We start from the raw sequence: 22,402 nt of genomic DNA on the forward strand, positions 1-22,402 counted from the left end.
CATTAACTGTCACAACAGCCAGGCAATTTAAAATGCTCTATTAATTCCATAAAATATAAAAAATTTGTCAGATATATATAAGGACTCACAGGCTTTTTAAAAGACCCTTGAATATCTATCTGGATCTATTATTTAACTTATCTTGGATATATTCACATATCTCTAATAGTAAAGTTAAATCTTTTAAGGTATTTAAGAGTTATGAGAGCTGGGTGTGGTGGCGCATGCCTGTAACCCCACACTCAGGAGGCTGAGGCAGGAGGATCGCTGTGAGTTTGAGACCAGCCTGGACTACATAGTGAGTTCCAGGTCAGTCTCAACTACACAGTGAGACCCTGTCTCAAAAGAAACAACAACAAAAAATATTTATGAGACTGAGACTGCTAAATACACAGTTAACTTTCAAGAAATATTTGTTGAATGAGCAAACCAGGTCAGCTAGCCGAGATTTCATGCCAAGCTGAGGAATTTGGATTTTGTCCCACAAGGACAACTATAGGAAATTTCTGCAGAGCGAAACAGCATGATGAAAATAGTAATTTATAAATGTTACTATGTCACTGGATACAAGAATAATGAGAGGGGAAGGCTAGAGAAGAAAACTAATCAAGAAGCTATTGCAATAATTCACTATGCGAGACTGTGCTTCAATAGTGGTGGTTTAAACAAAACTAAGGAATGAACAGTGGGGACATTTGAAATACAAAATGGTAAATTATTGAAGGACAAATTATTAACCATGTAAGGAACATGAGAGAAACATCAAATTATCACAAAGTAATGAATTCAGGGGCTAAGAATAGAGCAACACTGTTGATGGAGAAAAGACCACTGAAATGCTGTGATATGCAGGACTTGCAGCATTTTATGTCTATGTGGAGCAGCACTGTGACCATTTCCCAGTGACTCTTTGGCCTATTATATATGAGAAAGGATGCATACACATTAGCACATCACAGTTAGATTTGTTTATTCTAAACATTTCATTTTAATTTAGGCTAGAAGGCTGTACTATACCACGATATTTACAAAATAGCTTCATTCAAAAATATATCATTTTCATTTATAAATAATTAGCAATTAAATTAGAAGATAAATATTTTCAGTAAGTATAATTTAAAATATGCCTTGCAGATCTAGCTTTAATTAGATTTAGCACAACCACTTTGTGAGCAATTTGAAAAGTTGAGATCATTCACAACTCCTCAGTATTACTTTATGTATATGGATACCATTCAATCTGACATTTTCTATGTTTTCAGCAATTGAATAATTTGGTTTATTAAATTGTCTTGTTTAGAACTCATTTCAATACAGAATATAGCTCATCCAATAAAATACTTCATCACTATTTTAGTCAGTTAAGTGACATCACTTAGACTAGAGAAACTGAATGCCTAAACAGTTCCTTGTTGCTCTATTATCTATTAAGAGTGTCCATGGGAACTCATGTTGTCCATTCCTCCTTCTTAATAGAATATGTGGAAGGGGGAAAGAAAGATGTGAGAATTATAAATAACACATTTCTAACCCTCAGCTTTATCCTGCATTGGGTCAGCCCTTCTGGGGTTTGTGCAGAAATAGCTTTATTTCAAGTAAAATATAATGGAAATCCTACAATTATGCCTGAAAACTTATTGAATGTCTAGCTTCTCAGCACTTTCCAATTGGTGAGAATATGTACTGTCTTAATGAAGCTTTGTCCCAAAGCTTTACAAAGTTTACTTTCTTTTCTAAATTTCTGCATAATATGTGTTCTAGGAATAGAAGTAGACATAAAATGAATACCTAGTATCAGAAGTTGTTAGAGTATGTGGAAAATTGATGAGGATATCATAGATCCATACCTATTTGAACATCTATCCCCTTTCCCCTATATTTTCTTCATAGTAAATTATAATAAGAAAATGTATTATATTAGTTGTCTACCATCAGGCCTTGTTTACACTTTATTTGGTAATTAGAAATCATAGGATTATTTATGTAACTCCTGTTGAATTTTGAAGTTACCTGAACGAGGCAATTAAATTCACTCTTTTGTAATTCCAGTTAGAATGATTATGAAAACATATCATAACTTCTACGAAGCTTGGAGACTCATTTGAGTCCTTTACAGTGTTCTCGATTTCTTTGTTGTTTAATTAAAGAAGTACAGGAAGGCCATGTAGAGGGCACAGCAAAAGGGACCATAGATGGCTGGAATCACACAGCAGCAGCAGCAGCAATGCTATTCTAAAGATGATGTGTTAGATTTCTATCGTCAGGAAATGCCCAGTCCATTGCTTTTGCATTTCTGTCTTCAGGGGCAGCTGCTTCTCCATGAGCTCCCACAAACTTCACTGCAACGCAGCAAACCACTTCAGGGCTCAGCTGTCTCCACTAACAGCATTTTCTTCCACAATGTGGCTCCCCGATGAGGCTCCTTGTGTTGCATTTTTACAATGTATGAAATCTACTGCAAATAGCTGTTTATGCTCCATCTATTTTATGGTGTCATGCTTTCTTTTTGGTGTATTAAGGGCTTGAAAGTCTTCTATTAGTTGTTTTCCCCTCTAATTAGCTGCCTGCCACTCTTGTGTCTTTGAGCTATGTAATCTCCAATAGGTAGCAAACTACATTATCTGACATTTTTCTCTGTGTCAATTTATTTTAAAAGTGTCTTAGCAGCTTTTAGAAGGCATATATTTTCATTATGATAGCACACCAATAAGACTATAGCTTCTCTTAACTCCATATAAAATACAAGTATGTATACAAATGCACTTTTAAAAAGTGATGGACAATAACAAGAATATTTAACATCAAATAGAAATTGAGTTAGAATTAAATATGATAAAGTGTTGGTACAAAAGACTTGTAATAAACATGGAAGATATGATAGCGAGATTTCTTATTTGTAGAAGTGGAGTAACAATACCAACCACATTTGCAAAGTATCAACATTTTCAAATAGAAGGTGTTAATAAAATTAGCTGTATTACATACAAATGTGCATAGTTAATTCAATATAAACCTTCTTATATTATTATTTTTCAGATCTATGTCTATTATGTGGCTATACTGTGATCAGGTATTATACTAAATTCAACTAACTCAATACCCAAGAATGGACCAGAAACTCCTATCAAGCACATAGAACCTGTTATAGGGGAAGAAACTGATATGATCACTATGTAGGTCTTAAATGCAGGGATCATGTTTTCTATAATGAATAAATCCCTCTTCCCAGTACCACTGCTTGTAGCTCTTTAAAACAGTTTTTTTTTCTGTGTCCTAGCCTTTCTAAAACATCCAAATACTGCAAGTTACTTAGAGTACTCAAACATTTTGAAATCTTGTGCAAATTTACCTTTATCAAAGACAGCCATTAAGATGTCTGGAGACAGACCAGTCCTGTGGAGTGATAATTCTGCCATTCTCCTGTTCAAATGAATCTACGTTCTACAGGCTGCCACAGGCATTGTTCCACTGACTCCCAAATACTTGTATACACAGTATGATTTTGAATTATGCCAATCAATTATCTCCCATCTATTTCTACCCATAGAAAGCACAATAGGTGACTTCTATTGATCTTTGCTAAAGAATGAAGTACTGATCTAAAGAGGTTCTTGATAGTTAGCAAGTTGTAAACTATAAGTCCCTTCATCATATGTCTTCTAAATTTTGGAATCTAAGGAAATAAAGGTATTTACTTGAGTGTCTATAAATCTAAGAGCTTTGGCATCAAATTGAAAGGGTCCTTACATAATTAAGGCTTTATAAAGAGCAACATACATACAGTCCCTCTATAACATTGGTAAGTGTACACACTTCCCAGGGAGCAGCTTTGTGGACCAGAGTGGCATGGCTGCAGGCAGATCCCAGTCAGAGCCCCACACTGAACCCAGAGGTGTGGGAACACATGTCCAAACCACAGGTCTGCCTAGAAAAGAGCTGCACAGCATGAAAGCTTCATCCCTAGACCCACCATACTATCGGCCACAGCCAAGGGCCCACCTGGAAAAGAACTACAAAGACATATAAGCGACAGCCTGAGGCTCACCCTGATACCACTGATAAGTTCCTGGAGACCCTAGCCAGAAGCCTACACAGACAAAGGGAACTGGGATACACAGGGCTCAGCCAAGGTCCTCCCAGGCAACAGCTATGTAGAGGCCCCAGTGAGAGGCACACATAGACACCATCCCAAGTGTGCACAGCCTCAGCCAGAAATTTACCCAGACAACAGATCACCTCAAGGACATAGAATGCCACCATTTTAAACCCAGGAATTGTACTGGGGAGTAGAGCTGTAAGGCTGCTCAGTGGCTTGTAGAACTGAAGACCACTGGGTGAGCAAAATTTCCCTCAACAAAGGCATAGCAGGCTGTATCTGTTGAAATGAGAAGACACAGAAATAACTCTCAAAACCAGATTTCCAGATCACCTCGGGCAACCACAAGAGGCAATGAGATGGAAAAAATCTGATACTCAACCACCTGGATTCCCTGAACTGGCAATGAAAGAGGACCTGGAAAAAATGAAATAAGAAATATTTTCTCAGATAAAAACAGAGATTGTGCCCATAGTACAAGACATGATTAATAAATCTAGAGAAGACACATATTTAAAAAAATAGAGGATCTGAGAAAAATGATGGAATACCAGCATAAGAAACAAATGGAATCCAAAAAAAGGATGCAAACAGATTTCCAGGAGATTAAAAACCCCATTGAAAGTTTGTGCAGCAGAATGAGTTGATGTGAGAACAAAATTTCAGATATAGAACATAGGATTACAATTAGTGGCCAGGAAAAGAAAAATCTCTGAAAAAATAGTAAGGGACTAAGAGAGATCAATACTGCAGCTGCTAGACAATTTAAGGAAGAATAACCTAAGACTGATAAGAGTCAATGCAGAAACAGGAGGGAGTGCAGATGACATTTAAAAAAAAAAAACTGTTTGCAGAAGTAATGGCAGAAAACTTTTCAAATAGGGGACAGGAACTTGACAAACTGATAAGTGAGTCATATAGGACTCCAACTCGCCATGATCAAAAAAAAAAATCTATACATAGGCATATAATAATTAAGATTCCAGAAACCCAACAGAAGAACAAAATTCTACAAGCCATTAGAGAAAATAAACAAATCACATACAAAGGAAAGCCCATTTAAATCACAGCAGACTTCTCAATACAAACCCTCAAGGCAAGAAGAGCATGAAGTGATGTATTTCAAGACCCAAAGGAAAAAAACCTCCAACTTAGACTGACGCACACTGCAAAACTAGCTTTCAAAATTGAGGTAGAAATAAGATACTTTCATGACAAAGACCACCGTAAGAACTTCATGAATACTAAATCAGCATTCCAAAAATGTTATACAATATCCTAGGAAAAGACTATGAGAATCTCAACCCCAGGAAGCCTAGCAGAATGAATCCATCAGGCACAACAAGAAATTAAATGCAAAGGGGGAGAACCCAACAAAAATAAAAAGTCATGACAAGGATAAGTCAATATATATTGTTATAACTATTAATATTAATGGTCTTAGTTCACCAATCAAAAGAAATAGACAGACAGAATGGGTCAAGAGGGAAGATCCAACCATATGGTCCATAAAAGAAACACACTTAATTCAAAAATAAACTCATAGACTGAAACAATACCCTATGCAACAGAAACCCCCCAAAAAGCAGGAGTAGCTATCCTTTTTTCAGATCACATGGAATTCAAACCAACACTAAATAAGAGATGAAAAGAAGGTCATTACATCCTTGTAAAGGGAACAATCCAAGAGGAAGAGATGACAATCATATATATGCACCAAACACAAGTGCACCCATCTATATAAAACAAATACTAACGGACATGAAAAATTATATCAGCACTAATACAATAGCAGTGGGAGACCTCAATACCACACTGTCAAAACACATCGATCAATCAGACAAAAAGTAAATAATGAAATACTAGAACTCAATCAAACTCTTGAAAAAATGAATTGAACAGATGTTTACAGAGTGTTTCACCACATAAAATCAGAATACACATTATTTTCAGCTGCACATGGATCATTTTCCAAAATAGACCACATACTCCCTCATATAACATGGTTAGGTAAGTGCAAAGGAGTCGAAGTTATCCCCTGTGTATTATCAGATCATAATAGTGTGATGAAATTGCATATCAACAGCAAAAGAAACCACAAGAATTTCATAATCACATGGAATTTACACAATACACTTCTGAATAATCAATGGGTCACAGAGGAAATTAAAGAAGAAATAAGACAGTTACTACAATTAAATGACAATGGCAATTCAATATATTGCTGTCTATGGGACACAATGAAAGCATTCCTATGAGGGAAATTCATAGCAGTGAATACTTGTATTAGGAAAACAGAGTGGGCTCAACTACAAAACCTGATTCTGAACCTCAAGCTTCTATAACGAGAAGAGCAGGACAAGCCCAAAGCTCATACCAGGGACGAAATTATAAAGATCAGGGCAGAAATTAATGCAATGGAAACTAAGGTAACATTTTTTAAAAAAATGAAGCCAAGAGTTTTTTCTTCAAAACAATAAACAAAATTGATTAGCTGATCTTATGAAAAAAGGAAAGGACAGGCCCAAATCCATGCAATTAGGAGTGAAAAGGGTGAAATTAAAAGGGATCTAGCACAAATCCGGAGGATCATCAATACTTACTTCGAGAACCTATATGCCAATAAGATGGAAAATACAGAAGAAATGGACAGATTCAAAGATTCATATAAATTACCAAAGTTGAATGAAGATGACCTAAAATAGTAAATGAGCCAATATCAATCAATGAAATTGAAAATGCAATTAAAACTTACCAACTAAGAAAATTCCAGGTCCTGATAACTTCACTGCTGCATTCTACAAGACAGTTACAGAGCATCTAGTGCTACTCCTTTTAAACTCTTCAATGAAATTGAAAGGGAAATAATACTCCTGAATGCATTCCTGGAAGCAAGCATCACCTTGGTCCCCAAAGCAGAGAAACACCAAATTGAAAAAGAGAACTATAGGCCAATCTCAGTAATAAACATAGATGTAAAAATCCTTAATAAAATACTCACAAAGAAGTAAAAGCTTCAAGTAAATATATGAAAAAAAAATGTTCCACATCACTGGTCATTCAAGAGATACAGATGACAACAACACTGAGATTCCACCTCATCCCACAAAGAATGGCTGCTACTAAGAAATTAACCAATAACAAATGTTGGTGGGGATATGGGAAGAAAGGAGCACTTCTCCATTGTTGGTGGGAGTGCAGACTGGTGCAACCACTACGGAATGCAGATATCTCAAAGAGCTGGGACTAGAGGTTGATGGAGCCATCCCTCAGCTATGTATCTTTCCAAAAGAATTAAAAGAATCATATCACAGTGATATATGTGCTCCTATGTTTATAGTGGCACAGTTTGTAATAGCTAAATCTTGGAAACAGCCCATTTGCCCATCAGTTGGAGACTGGATAAAGAAGATGTGTTTTTTCTATAAAACAGAATACTACTCAGCCACAAAGAATGAGAAATTAGAGGAAAAGTCATAGGAAAATTGATGTATATTAGGTTATACTCTTAAGTGAAATAAATAAGTCACATGTGTAAATACTGATTAGTTTCTCTGGTGTGAAAAACTATAATTATACATAAGGCCCTAATGGTATAATTGACAGTGTGAAATAGGAAGAAAAGGGCTAAAGGTGTAGGTGAAGTGGGAAGGGTAGGGAAAAGGAAAAATATGAGAAAATGAAAAAATGGAAATAAAATATTTGTAAATAGGGAAGGGAGGAAGGGGTAAAGTGAGGGTAGGGGTAAGGGGGAAAAATGAGAACCAATACTTGTCATATAAAGGTACAAGATCCCAATGATGAATGTAACTGTACTGTATACCTAAAATATACCAATAAACTCAATGAGAAAAAAAATAAGATACTCATAAATAGAATGCAGAATATCATACACCCTGACCAAGTGGGATTCATCTCAGAGATGCAGGGATGGTTCAACATACTCAAATAAGTACATATAATACAATATATTAATAGACCAAGGACAAAAACCATATGATCAAAACATACAGAGAAAGCATTTGAGAAAATCCAAACACATTTATTATAAAAACCCTCCAAAATATAGGACTAGACTGTCTTTAGCTCAATCTGATAAAATCCATCTATGAAAATCCAACAGACAATAGCATATTAAATTGTCAAAAACTGAAATCCTACCCGCTAAAATCAGGAACAAGACAAGGATGTCCACTATCACCACTCCTGTTCAACATAATTTGAAAACATTACCCACAGCAGTTACAAAAGATAAAGAAATAAAAGCAATAAAGATAGGAAATGAAGAAGTCAAATTGTCATTATTTACAGATGACATAATACTCTGTATAAAAGACCCCAAGTAAAACACCAAAAGTCTTCCAGACTTAATAACTAAATTCAGCAAAGTAGCTGGATAAAAGGTCAACACACCAAAATCAATAGTTTTCATGTACATGAAAAACAAACTCACTGAGGGGGAAATGGGACAAATAATTCCTTTCACAATAGCATCCAAAAAAGTGAAATACCTAGAAATGCACCTAAAGAAATCAAAGACCACTACTCTGAAAATTACAACACTTGGAAAAAAGAAGTTCAAGAGGCTATCAGAAAATGGAAAGACAACCCTTGCTCCTGGGTAGGAAAAATCAACCTAGTAAAAATGGTCATTCTCCCAAAGCTGCTTTATAGATTCAATGCAATCCCAATTAAAATCCAAGCAGCACACTTCACAGACCTTGAAAAAACAATACAAAAATTCATTTGGAACAAGAAGAGACTTAGAATAGTAAAAGCAATTCTGGGCAATAAAGACCAGGTAGGGGCTATAACAATCCCCAACCTAAAACTATTTCAAAGCTACTGCGATAAAACAGCATAGTACTAGCAAAGAAACAGACCTGATGACCAGTAGAACAGATTAGAAGATGCAGAAACAACTCCAGACACATTCAGTCACTTCATTTTAGACAAAGGAGCCGAATACCCTGAGTGGAGGAAAGATAGACACTTTAATATATGGTGCTGGACAAACTGGCTTTTAACTTTCCCAAGATTAAAACTAGACCTATATCTCTCATCATGACTAAACTAAAATTATATTAAAACAGAAACACTAAACCAATTGGAAAAGAGGTTAGGTAGCCCTCTTGAAGACATTCGTGCAGGAAAAGTTTTTATGAACAAAACCTTAGTTGACCATGAACTAGCACAGTCAACAATCTGATATCTTCTTAGTAAAAAGCTTCTGCACAGGAAGAGTAATGATCAATAATGTGAAGAGACAACCCACAATGTGGGATAATCTTTTCACCAGCTGTTCTTCAGACAAAGGTCTACTCTAAAGAATATATAAAGAACTTAAAATATCAGACCCCCCAAATTTAAAGATCCAAACCAGAAATGGGGATGTGAAGTGAACAGACATTTCTCAGACAAAGAAGTAAAAGCCACAAAAAACAAACAAACAAAAAAATATGAAAAAATGTTCATCACTGGTCATTTAAGAGCTGCAAATGAAAACAACATTGAGATTCCACCTCACCACACCACAGAAAGAAAGGCCTCGTCTAAGAATTCAGCCAGTAACAAATGCTGGCTGGGCTGTGGGGAGAGAGAACACTGCTCCACTGTTGGTGGGAATGTAGACTGATGCAACCACTGTGGAAACCAGTATGGAGATACCTCAAGAACTAGGTTCAGAAGTCCCATTTTACCCAGCTATCCCCCTGCTGGCTATCTTCCCTAAAGAAGTAAAAGAATCACACCACAGTAATATACGTGCACCCATGTTCATAGCAGCACAATTCGTGATAGCTAAAACTTGGAAGCAGCCCAATGCTCATCAAGGGAAGACTGGATAAAGAAAATGTGTGTGTGTGTGTGTGTGTGTGTGTGTGTGTGTGTGTGTGTGTGTGTGTGTGTGTTTTAAGAAAATGGAGTACTACTCAGCAATAAAGAATGACAAACCAGAGACATTTGTAGCTAAATGGATGCACATTGAGATGATACTCTTAAGTGAAATAAATAGGACACACATGTGTAAGTACCGAATAGTTTCTCTAGTGTGAGAAACTGAAAGTGTAAGTGAGGACTAAAAGGTATAATGAATAATGTGAAATATGAAGAAAAGGTGCAAAGCGAAAGGGGAACTGGGAGTGGTAGGGGAACAGAAAGATGGGAATGCCATGAACATGAGAAAAAGGAAAATGGAAAAAAAGTATTTGTTGATAGGGAGGGATGGAAGGGTTGAAGGGAGGGCAGGGGTGTGGAAAGAAATAAGAACCAAGATGGGTTATGTAAAGGTGCACATTTCCAATGATAAATGTCATTACATTGTATACCATAAATGTATCAATAAAATTAATTTTAAAGTACATTAAAAATAAAGAACAACATAACATATCAACAGCATTGAGTGCATTTTATAATAGCACCTAAATGTCCAATTCTTGTCAACCAATGTTTTATCATCACTTAAAACAACCTAAATGGTGTAACTCAGGTGAGGAAACAGGTAAAGTTCCATTCATGTATTTCATATTATACATGATGCTGTTTGTTATCAGATACAACAAGACTTGGCTTATCTAATTTGATGAAAATTATTTCAAAAACCTGGTCAAATGACTCAGATTAACTGTAGCACCTTAGAATTTTAGCAAATCTAGACTAAAGGTGACAGAGGCAGCACAGCAAGATTTAAGGATCCTGTTAAGTGTCCTGACCTGCCATTGGTCACTCTGTGTCATGTGCAGGTCATTGAATTTTTCTGTGCCTCTGAAAAACTGAGATAATCATGTTTTGCAGCATTATAGTGAGTCACTAATTTATAACTTCTGAGAGGCTTAAAGTAAAGCACCACACATAGAAAGCACTCAATAGATGGCAGGTTTTACTATTGCAACTTCAGGTAAAATAAGTCTATACCTTAGATCTATACAATGTGCCAGCAATTCCTAAGTCACACTCATGTACTAACAAACGTGAAAATGTCTTTAATATTATCAAAAAATATGTTTATTCCATTAAATACATGCTTTACATATGACCTACCAAAACAACAGCATGAAACAGTCACTCTACCTACTACTAATAGTCTATTCCATACACTACAGTTAAGAAACAATTTTTAACATGATGCTTGCGATGTGTTTCTATGTTTGTCTAATCCCTTATTAACATGACATCTTTGAATTTCATTCCTTTCTTCCTGTGGAGTAGAAGTATTGAAAAGGAGGCCAAGAACAACTTAATTCAAGACAACTGCTAAAAATTTTTGTTTCCCTTTCCTAGATAATAGATTTTTATTATCAATTCATAGAACAACACAACATGATTTGTATAATTGCTTTGGGAAAGATTTGATAGACGTACATTTCAGTATAAACTCCAAAGTACCAATAAGTTAAGCCATCATATAGAAATAATAAAATAAGGCAAAAGTTTCTCCTTTTGTCATTTTTCCTTATAGTCACAGCATTGAATGTGGTTCAACTACAGCAATACACACACACACACACACACACACACACATCTATCTATCTATCTATCTATCTATCTATATATATATATATATATATATGGTCCTGGAATCAAACTCAGATCCTTGTCCTTGTGAGGCATGAGGCAGAACCACTAAACTTAATCTCCAGCCCAGCTACAGCAATATTTTCCCAAAGGATAATACCTTTGTTCTTTGAGAGAGAAAACAAAAATTAATTACATGCTCTCTAGAAACTATAGGATTCTTACTTCTCAGGGAAATAAAAGATAAAAGAAGGAAGGAAGAAAGGAAAGGAAGGAAGGGGAAAGGAGGGAAGGAAGAAAGGAATTGAGAGGGAGAGGGAAGAGAGAAGGAGGAAGAGAGAAAAACAATAATCTACTTTGTAAAGAATGTTTGAGGAATAAGAATTCTGACAGGTGTGCTGGAGCCTATTTTAGTATTGAATTTAGAACGTACTTTCAGCTTTTATTCAGACATAATGTATTTTCATTTTTCAGTATTAGGTTAAATATTATATCAAGTAATGCCTTTACCAATTCAGTTATGAATTCTACAAGCTATAAACTTCCTTTATATATTTGAGTAACTCCAAATCTGTTCTATTTCTTCTAAGAATTATTCTCTAATCTTCTTGTTTTCTACCAAAGTAGACTATTTCTTCTTACTGAGGTTCCATTTTGAAATGTTCATTAGATGTTGAACGTCTATCAGTATCTACAGCCCCATGTTCCCTGTTTCCCTTCGTGCCTTTCAACTTTCATTTTCCTCAATGCAAATACTTCCATACTTTTACTTTCATCTTATTCTTTAAGGACTTGCAATATGACAAAAATGATTTTCAGAAAGAGCTGGGTCAGTAATATAAGGAATTTTTTATAAAATTCTCTACCATGCATAACACAGCAAAACAGGAAACAAGTGGAAACAAACTAGAGTTGTGTGAAATTGCTCATTTATTCTTCTCAAATAGTTTCTAGTTTTTTATAAAACTGCTGAAAAATTCACAAATTGTATTCCAATGAGATGAATATTTGTTTTCCAAGTTTTCAACAAAACTTTCGCCTTCGGGTACACATTTTATATGCATAAGACATCCTGTTCCCATGTGTGCTGGTAGTACCTGCTTGTTCACAGGCATGAGAATGGAAGTGAGATATTAAATATGCACAAACTGCTTCACTGGATAAGGAAAAATGCAAATAGTGCTGTGTGTCATGAATCCACAGTGATGTATGACTGAGCCTGTTCCTTTTGCCTTTTTACAATTTCAAAATGAAGAGACTAATCTTTAAAGATCTTCCTAATAGAGAAGTTTGATTTGGGTTTGCTTTTTCTGCCTTCTAGGTTAATTCTATTGTAAGAAAGTAATTCAAATATCAGTCTCTTCATTTTTATTCATAATAAGAAAAAAATAATAATATATAACCTAGATGCTTTGCTTTTCCTAGCATTTTTGTTTCCATGTATAAAATTTTCTTTTGATCACAATGTAATAATTCATTCATCTCCTGCCTCAAATTGTAATCTTCTAAATGAACAACTTTAAATGCCATAGTCCTTTAATGGATCAGTAATATGACTATAAGTTTGGATATCTGCTAGTTTGAAATACCATGTAAAGGGTATCTTAAAATTGCTTTTCCTCTATGTGCTTTAAATGATATTAAAACATTGCTTAATTTGCATGAGTTAAATTCTTTCATCCTATAACTCTGACAGACATTACTAAGATAATAGCTCTACATGAAATGCCATTTAAGGTCTGTACAATTGTGCTTGACCTGGAAAGCAAAATTCCCTTCTTTTCCTTTCTTTCCTTCATGCCTTCCTACCTTCCCTCCTTCCGTTCTTCTTGCTTGACTGTCTTTCTTTTTTGTATATGTTTTCTAGTGTCTCAAACGTTGTTAATACCTGATCTTCTACTTTCAGAAGAGGCCCTGAAGAAACCTAGATGAGAAGGTATGCAAACAGGTAGCAGCAGGAAATGGCAAGGTCTGAGAAAATCTGGACTCACTGTGCCCAACCTAAGAACTGCTATTTCCAAAACGTTGTACAATCCTTTAAGTGCTGCATTCAGCCTGCTTTAGTCATATTATAGGATTGTGGCAAAACCTTGAAACTTCTTTAAAATTCTTTTTCTTGATTTTCTATAATTGGCCTCTACCAGTGGATTCGTTTATATTATTGATGTCCTCTCAAGATTTAATTTATTGACAACAATGATAGGTGACCACCCCACAGTCATTCATATGCATTGTCCTCCCAATATACACAAGGTTTCTTTCTGAATATAGGCAAGTGTTCCCCCTCTTCCTCCTTCTCCTTCTTCTTTACTTTGACCATACTATTTTTGTTCTTGAGAGTCACATGTGCCCTTTTATTTTACTCAGGTTTTAAAAATAGTTTCTCAACATGAAAATAATATACTGAATTTTTTAAAGCTAATCTATTTTTGCCTTCACAATTACCTCAAAATATGTACTTTGATGTACCTACACTAGAAAAAAACACTTTTTCATCTCTTACACCACAATGTGTGAGGATTTCTCCGCACCAATAGCCCATTTCCCAGCAGACACCAAACAACTCTTTTAACATTCAATTCGATTTGACATTGCTTACCTGGAGAGTCAGATCTCACAAGCTAAGTGTTCGGTCCTATTAATGACTCTGCTATGACAGACTCCAATCACAAGCACTAGCCTGCCACCTATATTTCTGGACAACAGCTACAAATCAAAGTTTCCATGATTCTCTCCTCAAGTTCAATTAATTTGCTGTACACCTCACAGAGATCAAAGAAAAACTTAGCTTGAATTTACCCATTTATTTTAAAGGTTATTACAATGGAGGCAGATGAACAGGCACACCAAAGGAATCCATAAAACAGAATATGTGGAAAGGGACAAAACTTCCATTCCCTCTCCTAGTGCTTTGTCCCATGGGCACCTTCAATACATCCAGCAAACCAGAAACTCCTGAATCTCAAGTTCTGGGATTTCCTTACAGGCTTCCTCATGCAGGCATGATGGATTCTTAACTGTCAACCTCTTTCTTCTCCCTAAAGGAGGGCATGGTCTTTTTAGTGAGCAGTGACTGCCTTAAACCAATAGTCATTTCATTGTAATAATACAGATTCCAATCACCCCAAAATTTAAAAAATTCAGAGCTTTGTGTCAGATATTGAAAAGTCTGAAGACCTTTGTTTCAGGACCAAAATATTTATTTCTTATTATCTCACAGTACATTGCTTCATAATAAATGCTAAATTTTTATGGGGGGGCATAAATCTTCCTCCACAGGAAGTTTAAAACCAAATAAATAAGGAGATAATTATAGTCAGTGGAAAATACTGGATAGTATGATAGGCACATGACCCAGGTGTGGAAAATCAGAATAACCACTAAGAATAACATAATGCTGAATGAGTATGAGTATGAGTTAGCCATTTACAGGGAAGAACACAGGTGTTAGAATGCTTCTGATTGAGGAAACCTCTACAAAGAAAAATGAAGTGTGGATAATCAAAATGCAGACAGTTCACTGTGGCCAGAGATTACAGTGTGAGAACATTGGTTTTGAAAGTGAGGTGTAGGTGTATCCATTTTACCTTGATAATACTGAGGAGGGAATTGTTTAAATATAGAGTAGTTTTAATAGGGAAATGTGTGTGTATGTGTGTGTGTGTGTGTGTGTGTGTGTGTGTGTGTGTGTGTGTTCTAATTACCAAGGACTAATCAAGGCGGGAAACTGATAACCTGAATCCATCTAATCTCTTTAGTGAAAATCTGTACTCCATTTTCACCCCCAGTTATGAAAGAGATATATTATGAATATTCTGGTATAAAAGTATTTATTCCTCCTCTCATGTGCACTCACAGATTTAACTCTTAGTTGTTAGAAAAATTGTTGGCTTCTTAGCAGCTACGAGTCTAGGGAAGTAATTTAACCTCTTTATAATTTATTTGCTTTACAAAGTATTATTAATGCCTTACTTTCCTAATGTACATTATTACAGGACATAAAATTGTTTGGCTCTTTGGCCCCCATGGTATTATTATTGTGTTATACCACAAGAATTTTTGGGGTAAATCTGTACCATGGCATAAACTGTGACAAAGATAACTCATCTTCCATGGAATATGATTATATATTACATATATATTACTGAAGTTGAACAATATAAAAAGATTTTGCTCATTTTCCACTCCTTCGGTAGTAATAGCAAAAAAAAATAGAAGAATTTTATAAAACCCATATATGATTCTGCTGGGGGCACAGGAGTGACCGTTTGAAAGTTAAAGGTAGAGGAAGGACAAGGACAAAATTGAAATAAAAGTATTGCTTTCAATGCAGATACTCAAAAGTATCATGTAAGATGTATTACAATGGGAAATAATGCAGCTAGATAAATCTCAGTGTACTTCTCACAGAGTAGGAACAGTGGCTTCCAGTGGCATTCTTTAGGAGCATGAGATCTAAGGGTTGATCTGATTATTTCATGTTCGTAAATGCTCCTGGTTGAGCGATAATAAATAATAGAATTATCTTAACAAAAATCAAGAATATAACTTTAATTCTTTTTCCCCCATTAAGTTTATTGGTACATTTAAAACAAACAATACAATTACATTTATCATTGGGATCTTGTACCTTTACATGATATGCCTTGGTTCTTGTTTTTTCCCCATACCACTGCCCTGCTCTTTTGAATCTCAGTAACCTTTCCACCATTGATAGGAAAAGAGAATTTTATCTGTCATACTGATAAATTTTGAACTATAATGGGCAAGCCACTTAAAATTATAGTATCCCAGGTCACAACCACTTCTTGGGAGACAGCAGAAGTTCCCAGACATTATTTGGTGAGCTAGAGATGTCAGAGTGAAAGCTGGGAAGGGCAGGTATACAGCAGGTTTGCAAAGCATTTTAGGGCCTTCTCTGTACCACTTGGTAGCTCTAGCTAATAAACCTATGTATTTACATTCTCGAATATTATCAGGAAAACACGAACAAATTCACAAACCTTCTGTGTCTGGTAAAGTATATCTGATTTTCAGATATTTCCATGTTATGGCCTATCCATTAAATGTATTTTTTATTTAATGCTGCCTCAACTAACTCAACTTTCTCAGGCCATCAAACAGAAATGTAAAGCCCCATTTCTTTAAAGTGTTGGAAGAAAGCACCAGTTATCATGCAGAATAGCCTTTTAGCTAAAGTGGTACCTAAACCAGACTAATGAATTGAAACCTGTTTCATAGGAATTTTATTCTACGCCATTTATTTAATGCAGTATCCAAAACATTGTGCACTCTTTGACTGCCTGGTGAAAGAATAAGTTAGACATACATTTATTCACAGTGCCAAATCACTGTTCATTAATAGCCTCTCATTGTGAAATGCAAACATTTTGCATGGCTTATCAATCAACCAAACTACTTTTATGAAGTGTCCTTCATGTGTCCATCTCACTGTGCTACGCAGACTTATTACAAATGAAGACACGCTAAATATTTAAAAGATCAAATCAGACAAGTAAGTTTTTTAGTCAAACCTTCCAAATCAACAGTAAGTGTAATGTCCTCATGCATAAAAGAATAGAATCCCAAACTGAAGAGAAGGTTTGTGATCTATTAGAATCAGACTGAAAGGTGGCAGGTAGAGGTCACTGACTGCAAATTGGGGCAGAAACTTTTCTTGAAATTGGAAAATCATAATATGACAAGTCTGCACAGAGTGAGTACAGAAAGGAAATTGTATAATTAATAACACATATACACAGACTTTTCAGTAGTCCTAAGGTCAAAAATGTGATTTTAGAGCAAAGGAAATCATAAGGCTACCAGAATAGATTACATTTTAAACATTTATCCTGGAGAACCAATCAGTAGCAACCCAATTTTATCTGAACTAAATTCAAGGAAATTCGAAGACATCCATGTTTGAATATCACACAGACAATTATGCAAAGCATCAAGCCGCTTCATAGGTCTGCAGGGACTGAAAAGAGTATCTGAGTATCATCTGCATACATATGACACTGCAGGCCATAGTGTTGAATAATGTTATTCACTAAAAATATCTAAATATAAAGCTAAATAGGATTTCAAACAAGCCCCAGGGGAATCTGAAAGTAACTTGGCAAAGCACAAACCATTCCCCAAAGGAACAAATTGTAAGGAGAGTATAGGGATAAAGAAACTATCCATAGCAAACCATGTTAATTTTAACCAAAATTTCAAAAAAAAAAAAAGAGTCTTGTCAAAGAAAGACATGCCCAGCAATATTCAGAGTAGACAAATAGCCTTCGAGGAGTAGAAAAAGATACATATTGAACTAGTAAAATATTAATGGACATAATGTTCTAATCTACGACTCAGAGATGCAAGTATAATGTGAGATGCTAAAATTATTTCCCAGCAAAAATTCAGGATACCCCTTTCTCCAAAGATTTATAAGGTGTGGGTTTTTTTGGGTTTTTTTGTTTTGTTTTTTTGGTAATGAAGAACAAAAAAATGTTAAGAGTAATAACCAGTGTACTAGGCTCACTAAATTACTATTCCTTTATGATCTTGAGACTTTCATTTCTTGTTGCATGTAGGGGAAAAAATATATATATATATGTTGTAACCAGATTGAAGAAAAACAGGTCTAATTTAATAGGCAAGGAAGAATTTCTTGAAGACTATTACAACAGAGGAGAAATTGGACTTGAAACTTCAGTGAAACTAAGGGAAAGAAAAGGATTTTTAAATGCTAGGTGAGCTAATGGAAAAGCACTAGGGAAAGTCAGGAGTTAGCTTGGTCTAAGATTAAACCATTTGGCTTTGCTAATTGCTACTTGTCATTTAGCCCTTATAAAAGCTAGGCTTCTACCCTTCTAGGGAAACTGGATGATAGCTATCTCCCTTGATGTTTATGTTTCAAAGGGATGGCACCCAGGTCCCTGGGAAAGACATTCTTAGATTGTAAAACTGGCAATAATCTGGAAAAAGATTTCAATCTCAAAGGAACAGAGAAAATTGCATGTTTTCTAGAGTAAATGATCTAAAAAGAAGAGAGGTCAGGGATCTACAGTGAATAAGAAAGCTGACTAAAGACTAGTCAAGCTGTCTAGAGTAAAGGTCATCATGTTCAACCATCTGTATCTCTCAGATGTGGAATTTCTCCAAAACATGCTCTCCCATACTCAAGGTAACCGGAAATATCCCAAGTAGATCTTGATTAAAAGAATAAATTTATCAATTATCAAATTATCATATGAAATTAATAAAGCATATGTCATATTCTAGAACAATAGAAAAGTATGACTATACACATGAATATGCTCATTGTAAGAAAACAAATTCATATTTAACATCATGTCACATGATACTGATAAAAAATTGGTAAATCTCATGTTTCTTACATCATATGAAGCCATAAGATGCTAATAGACATACTTTCACAATTGTTTTACTAAGATAATAAATCTTCTCTAGTCAACAGCCATGGATAAAGAAATGTACAATTTTAGATCTTTATAATCTCACTGTTTAGAACGGTGAATATGGTCCTGTGTAGATATCCAGTACTGAAGAAGAGAAACTAATTCTTGACCACAATTAGTTTTAAACAAACACTGCCATACCCAGTGGGTGAAATAAAACCCACCAGATTGATTTTCTTTGCCCTAGATTATTTGTAATAAAATATTCATATCTATATGCTCTGAGGAGTTTGGCAGAACACACCTCAATTAACATACCTCAGTGCTTCTAGTTGATGACTAGCAGTTTAGAAATTTAAACAATGTAATGGAAAGAAGTCTTTCATGATAAACAAACTCTGTTGCTGTGGGCAAGCTCAGATACGTTTAAATTGTTTTCCTAGAAGCTGATGTTGCCTATAAGCACCCACCTGGCTGCTGAGGCTCTCTCTGACAGAAAAATCCATGCACCTTCCTGGAGAAGTTTTTAATAGCTTTGTATAATTTTCTCTTGAGACAACAACTAAATCTTGTTTTGAGCTCTTTTCTAAAGCCACTGCAGGTAGTTAACAGTTTGGTTAAAAATAATTAAGCCAATTTGTTAATGTGAAACTCAAACTCCCTCAGATAGAACACTATGTTCACAGGATAAAAGACTGCCTAAGTGGAAGGTTCTCAAGGGAGGATGGGAGCCAGACCCAGCATGAGGTGCTTTATTTTCTACTATAAATCTTCACACTTCTGCAAAATTGTTGGAAGCCAGTACTGCTGTGGGTAGTTTTGCTTCTTCTTTCTGCTGTCACTAGTCCCTACTGGAAATACCTCTAGTCGCTCCTAAGCAGATACCCTACAGCTAGCTCCAAGCATTAACAGAATGCAGAGTGAATTGAATACAGTATGACACATGACTCCAGAAGGAACAGCCAAGACAGAAAGGAAGCTAATAAAGATAAAACTGAAACGAATGCCCCCAAATGGAAAAATCCATGCTTTTACATCAGTCCTACTTAAACTTCAGGATCAAGTAAAATAAAATGTTTAGATTTCTTTAGTTTTAAGTGCAGGTCAGTAGATGGCATTATGTCTTCAAACAGTACCTTCACCAAAAATGACCCGGACGTTTCTTCTTGTTACAGCTAAAAGTCTAATTCAGCCTCTTGTATTGATAAATGTACATGCAAATATATTTATATGCACTGTCTTTATTGTTGATGTCTCCATTCAGTGCATATTTATTAACTATTTCTCCTTTAACAGGCACACTTCACTACAGATACTGAAGTAAGACAGAAGAAACCCAACTCCTCTTGTCCATGTAGCCACTGACTTTAAAAAGAGTAAACTAATTCTCTCAAAATGATTTCTAACATATTTTTATTAGTCCATCTTTACAGTGCATTACATTCTTTTTGTGGAGTTGGTAATACACATGACACATCTTTATTAGTTTTTTTCATCTCCTTTCCCTCCCTCTATTTCTCTTTTTCCCTCCATCTCTTGATCACCTTCCAATTTGGGAAAAATCTACCTCCTCCCTTCCAATTATCTATCTTGTATATATTTTGATCTTTATTTTTAATTTGTACATTTGATTTATTTTACTTAACATACTGTCTCAAGATACATCCATTTTCCTAAAAATGATTAGAGTATATCTTTACCCTCCATTATGTTTAAATACCACATTTTCTTTATCCATTCATCTGTTGTTGGACATAGAGCTCACTTTCAAATTTAGCTATTATGAATTATGCTGCATTAAATATGGGTATGCACATATCACTATTGATGCCTTTAACTTTGGAAAGATACCTAGAAGGAGGAGAGCTGGGTCAAATGAAATTCCTAAATTTAGCCTTTTGAGGACTCAAGGTTATTGTTTCAAAACTCATAAATTCTGACAAAATTATTCCATGCTAAGAAATTTGCTTTTTAGTTTCACATCTTCAACCAAGTTTTTCTTAATTCATAGGTAGATTTTCTTTGCCATTGGACATATCACAGGTCCATAAGTAGGCAAGAGGGATTCTCACATAAGCTTATCCAAGATTGAGATATCAGCATTTTTCTCAGCAGGACTGTGTTCCTCCACGTATATGTCTATCTACACTCATATACATATGGCAAACAGCCATCCAAGATATATCTATAAAATAAAATCAATAATTTTCACCTAAAATTATCATATTAAGCATAAACTATAGAAACACAGTCTATAAAGTATGTAATACTGATACGTAGATATTTTTTCCAATGGTTACAAAGTCATTAAATTACTACTGCCTATTTGAAATTATTTCTAATCTGGTACATTCATGGCCAAAACATCATTTTCCCCAGTTTTAGAAAAAAATAATACTGCACTATTACTAATTTATTAATTCAGAATGCATGACTTTATATTTATATAATTTGTTTTATATTTTATGATTTTTTTCTAAGACCCATAAACTGAGTATTTGTTCTCTTGATTTTGTCACTGTTGCAAGTTCAGATGATAAGTTGGTCAAGGGACACTTCTTTTTTTAATTAATAATTTATCTAAAATAGAGCAATGCAGGCTAGATCAGAAAAGCATCTACAATCTAGGTTTTAGTATTTCAGATTATATTATTTCTTCTTACCTCTCCCTAATTCTTCAAATTAATACTTATTTCTTTACCACTAATTATATGAACTCTAAAAAAAATAGGAAAACATTCACTGAACACATGCTAAGTGCAAACTACTCAAAAGGTTATAAAGAAGAAATAGCAAAAGTTCTAATTAAATACATTCTTTTTGGTGGTGCTAGCATCGAACCCATGGCCTTATGCCTGCTGAACAAGTGCTATATCTCCAGCTCTATTTTCTCCCCTCTTTATATTTCTGTGCATCACAGAATAACTTCATCAAATATATTTTTTATAGATGAGAAAATTTAAAAATGGAATATATAAAGTTAAGAAATTTAGTAACCTTGATAAACAAAATATATGTCAAGTGAAATGTAATGAAATATTCTGAAGGCAGTAGATGAATTAGAGCTGCGTATGAAATGCATCTCTGTGAAGATAAAATAGCCAAGGCAAGTTAAATTGTGGGTTATAGCAGCTAACCCGCAATGTGAGGTTACAATATGATGGGGTCCCTGGCTTCTGTGACTGTGCTTTATATTGATCTTAAAAAGGTCATTAAATGTATGTAGATCTATAATCTTACCCTCCACCAAAGAACAAGGGAAACTCTTGCCAGGAGAAATCCAAGATTAGGATGAAAGTCAAACCAGGGAGCCACTCGGAATTCAGGAGCCTACATGAGACAAGAATCTCAACAAAAGGAGCTCCAGGAAATCCTGAGCAATTCA

At 35.0% G+C, this 22,402-nt stretch overlaps 1 long non-coding RNA gene across 1 annotated transcript in view; it reads right to left on the minus strand.

Moving 5' to 3' along the window:
• Positions 1–19,580, minus strand: part of LOC104871128 — a 35,010-nt gene extending 15,430 nt beyond the window's left edge. The window contains exon 1 of the long non-coding RNA XR_782758.2: positions 19,488–19,580. This is a non-coding gene — a long non-coding RNA (uncharacterized LOC104871128). The remainder of the gene's footprint in view (positions 1–19,487) is intronic.
• Between the last annotated feature and the right edge of the window lie 2,822 nt (positions 19,581–22,402).

Source organism: Fukomys damarensis, unplaced genomic scaffold, assembly GCF_012274545.1.
Source record: "Fukomys damarensis isolate Sample0158 unplaced genomic scaffold, DMR_v1.0_HiC HiC_scaffold_38, whole genome shotgun sequence".
Classification (NCBI taxonomy): Eukaryota; Metazoa; Chordata; class Mammalia; order Rodentia; family Bathyergidae; genus Fukomys; species Fukomys damarensis.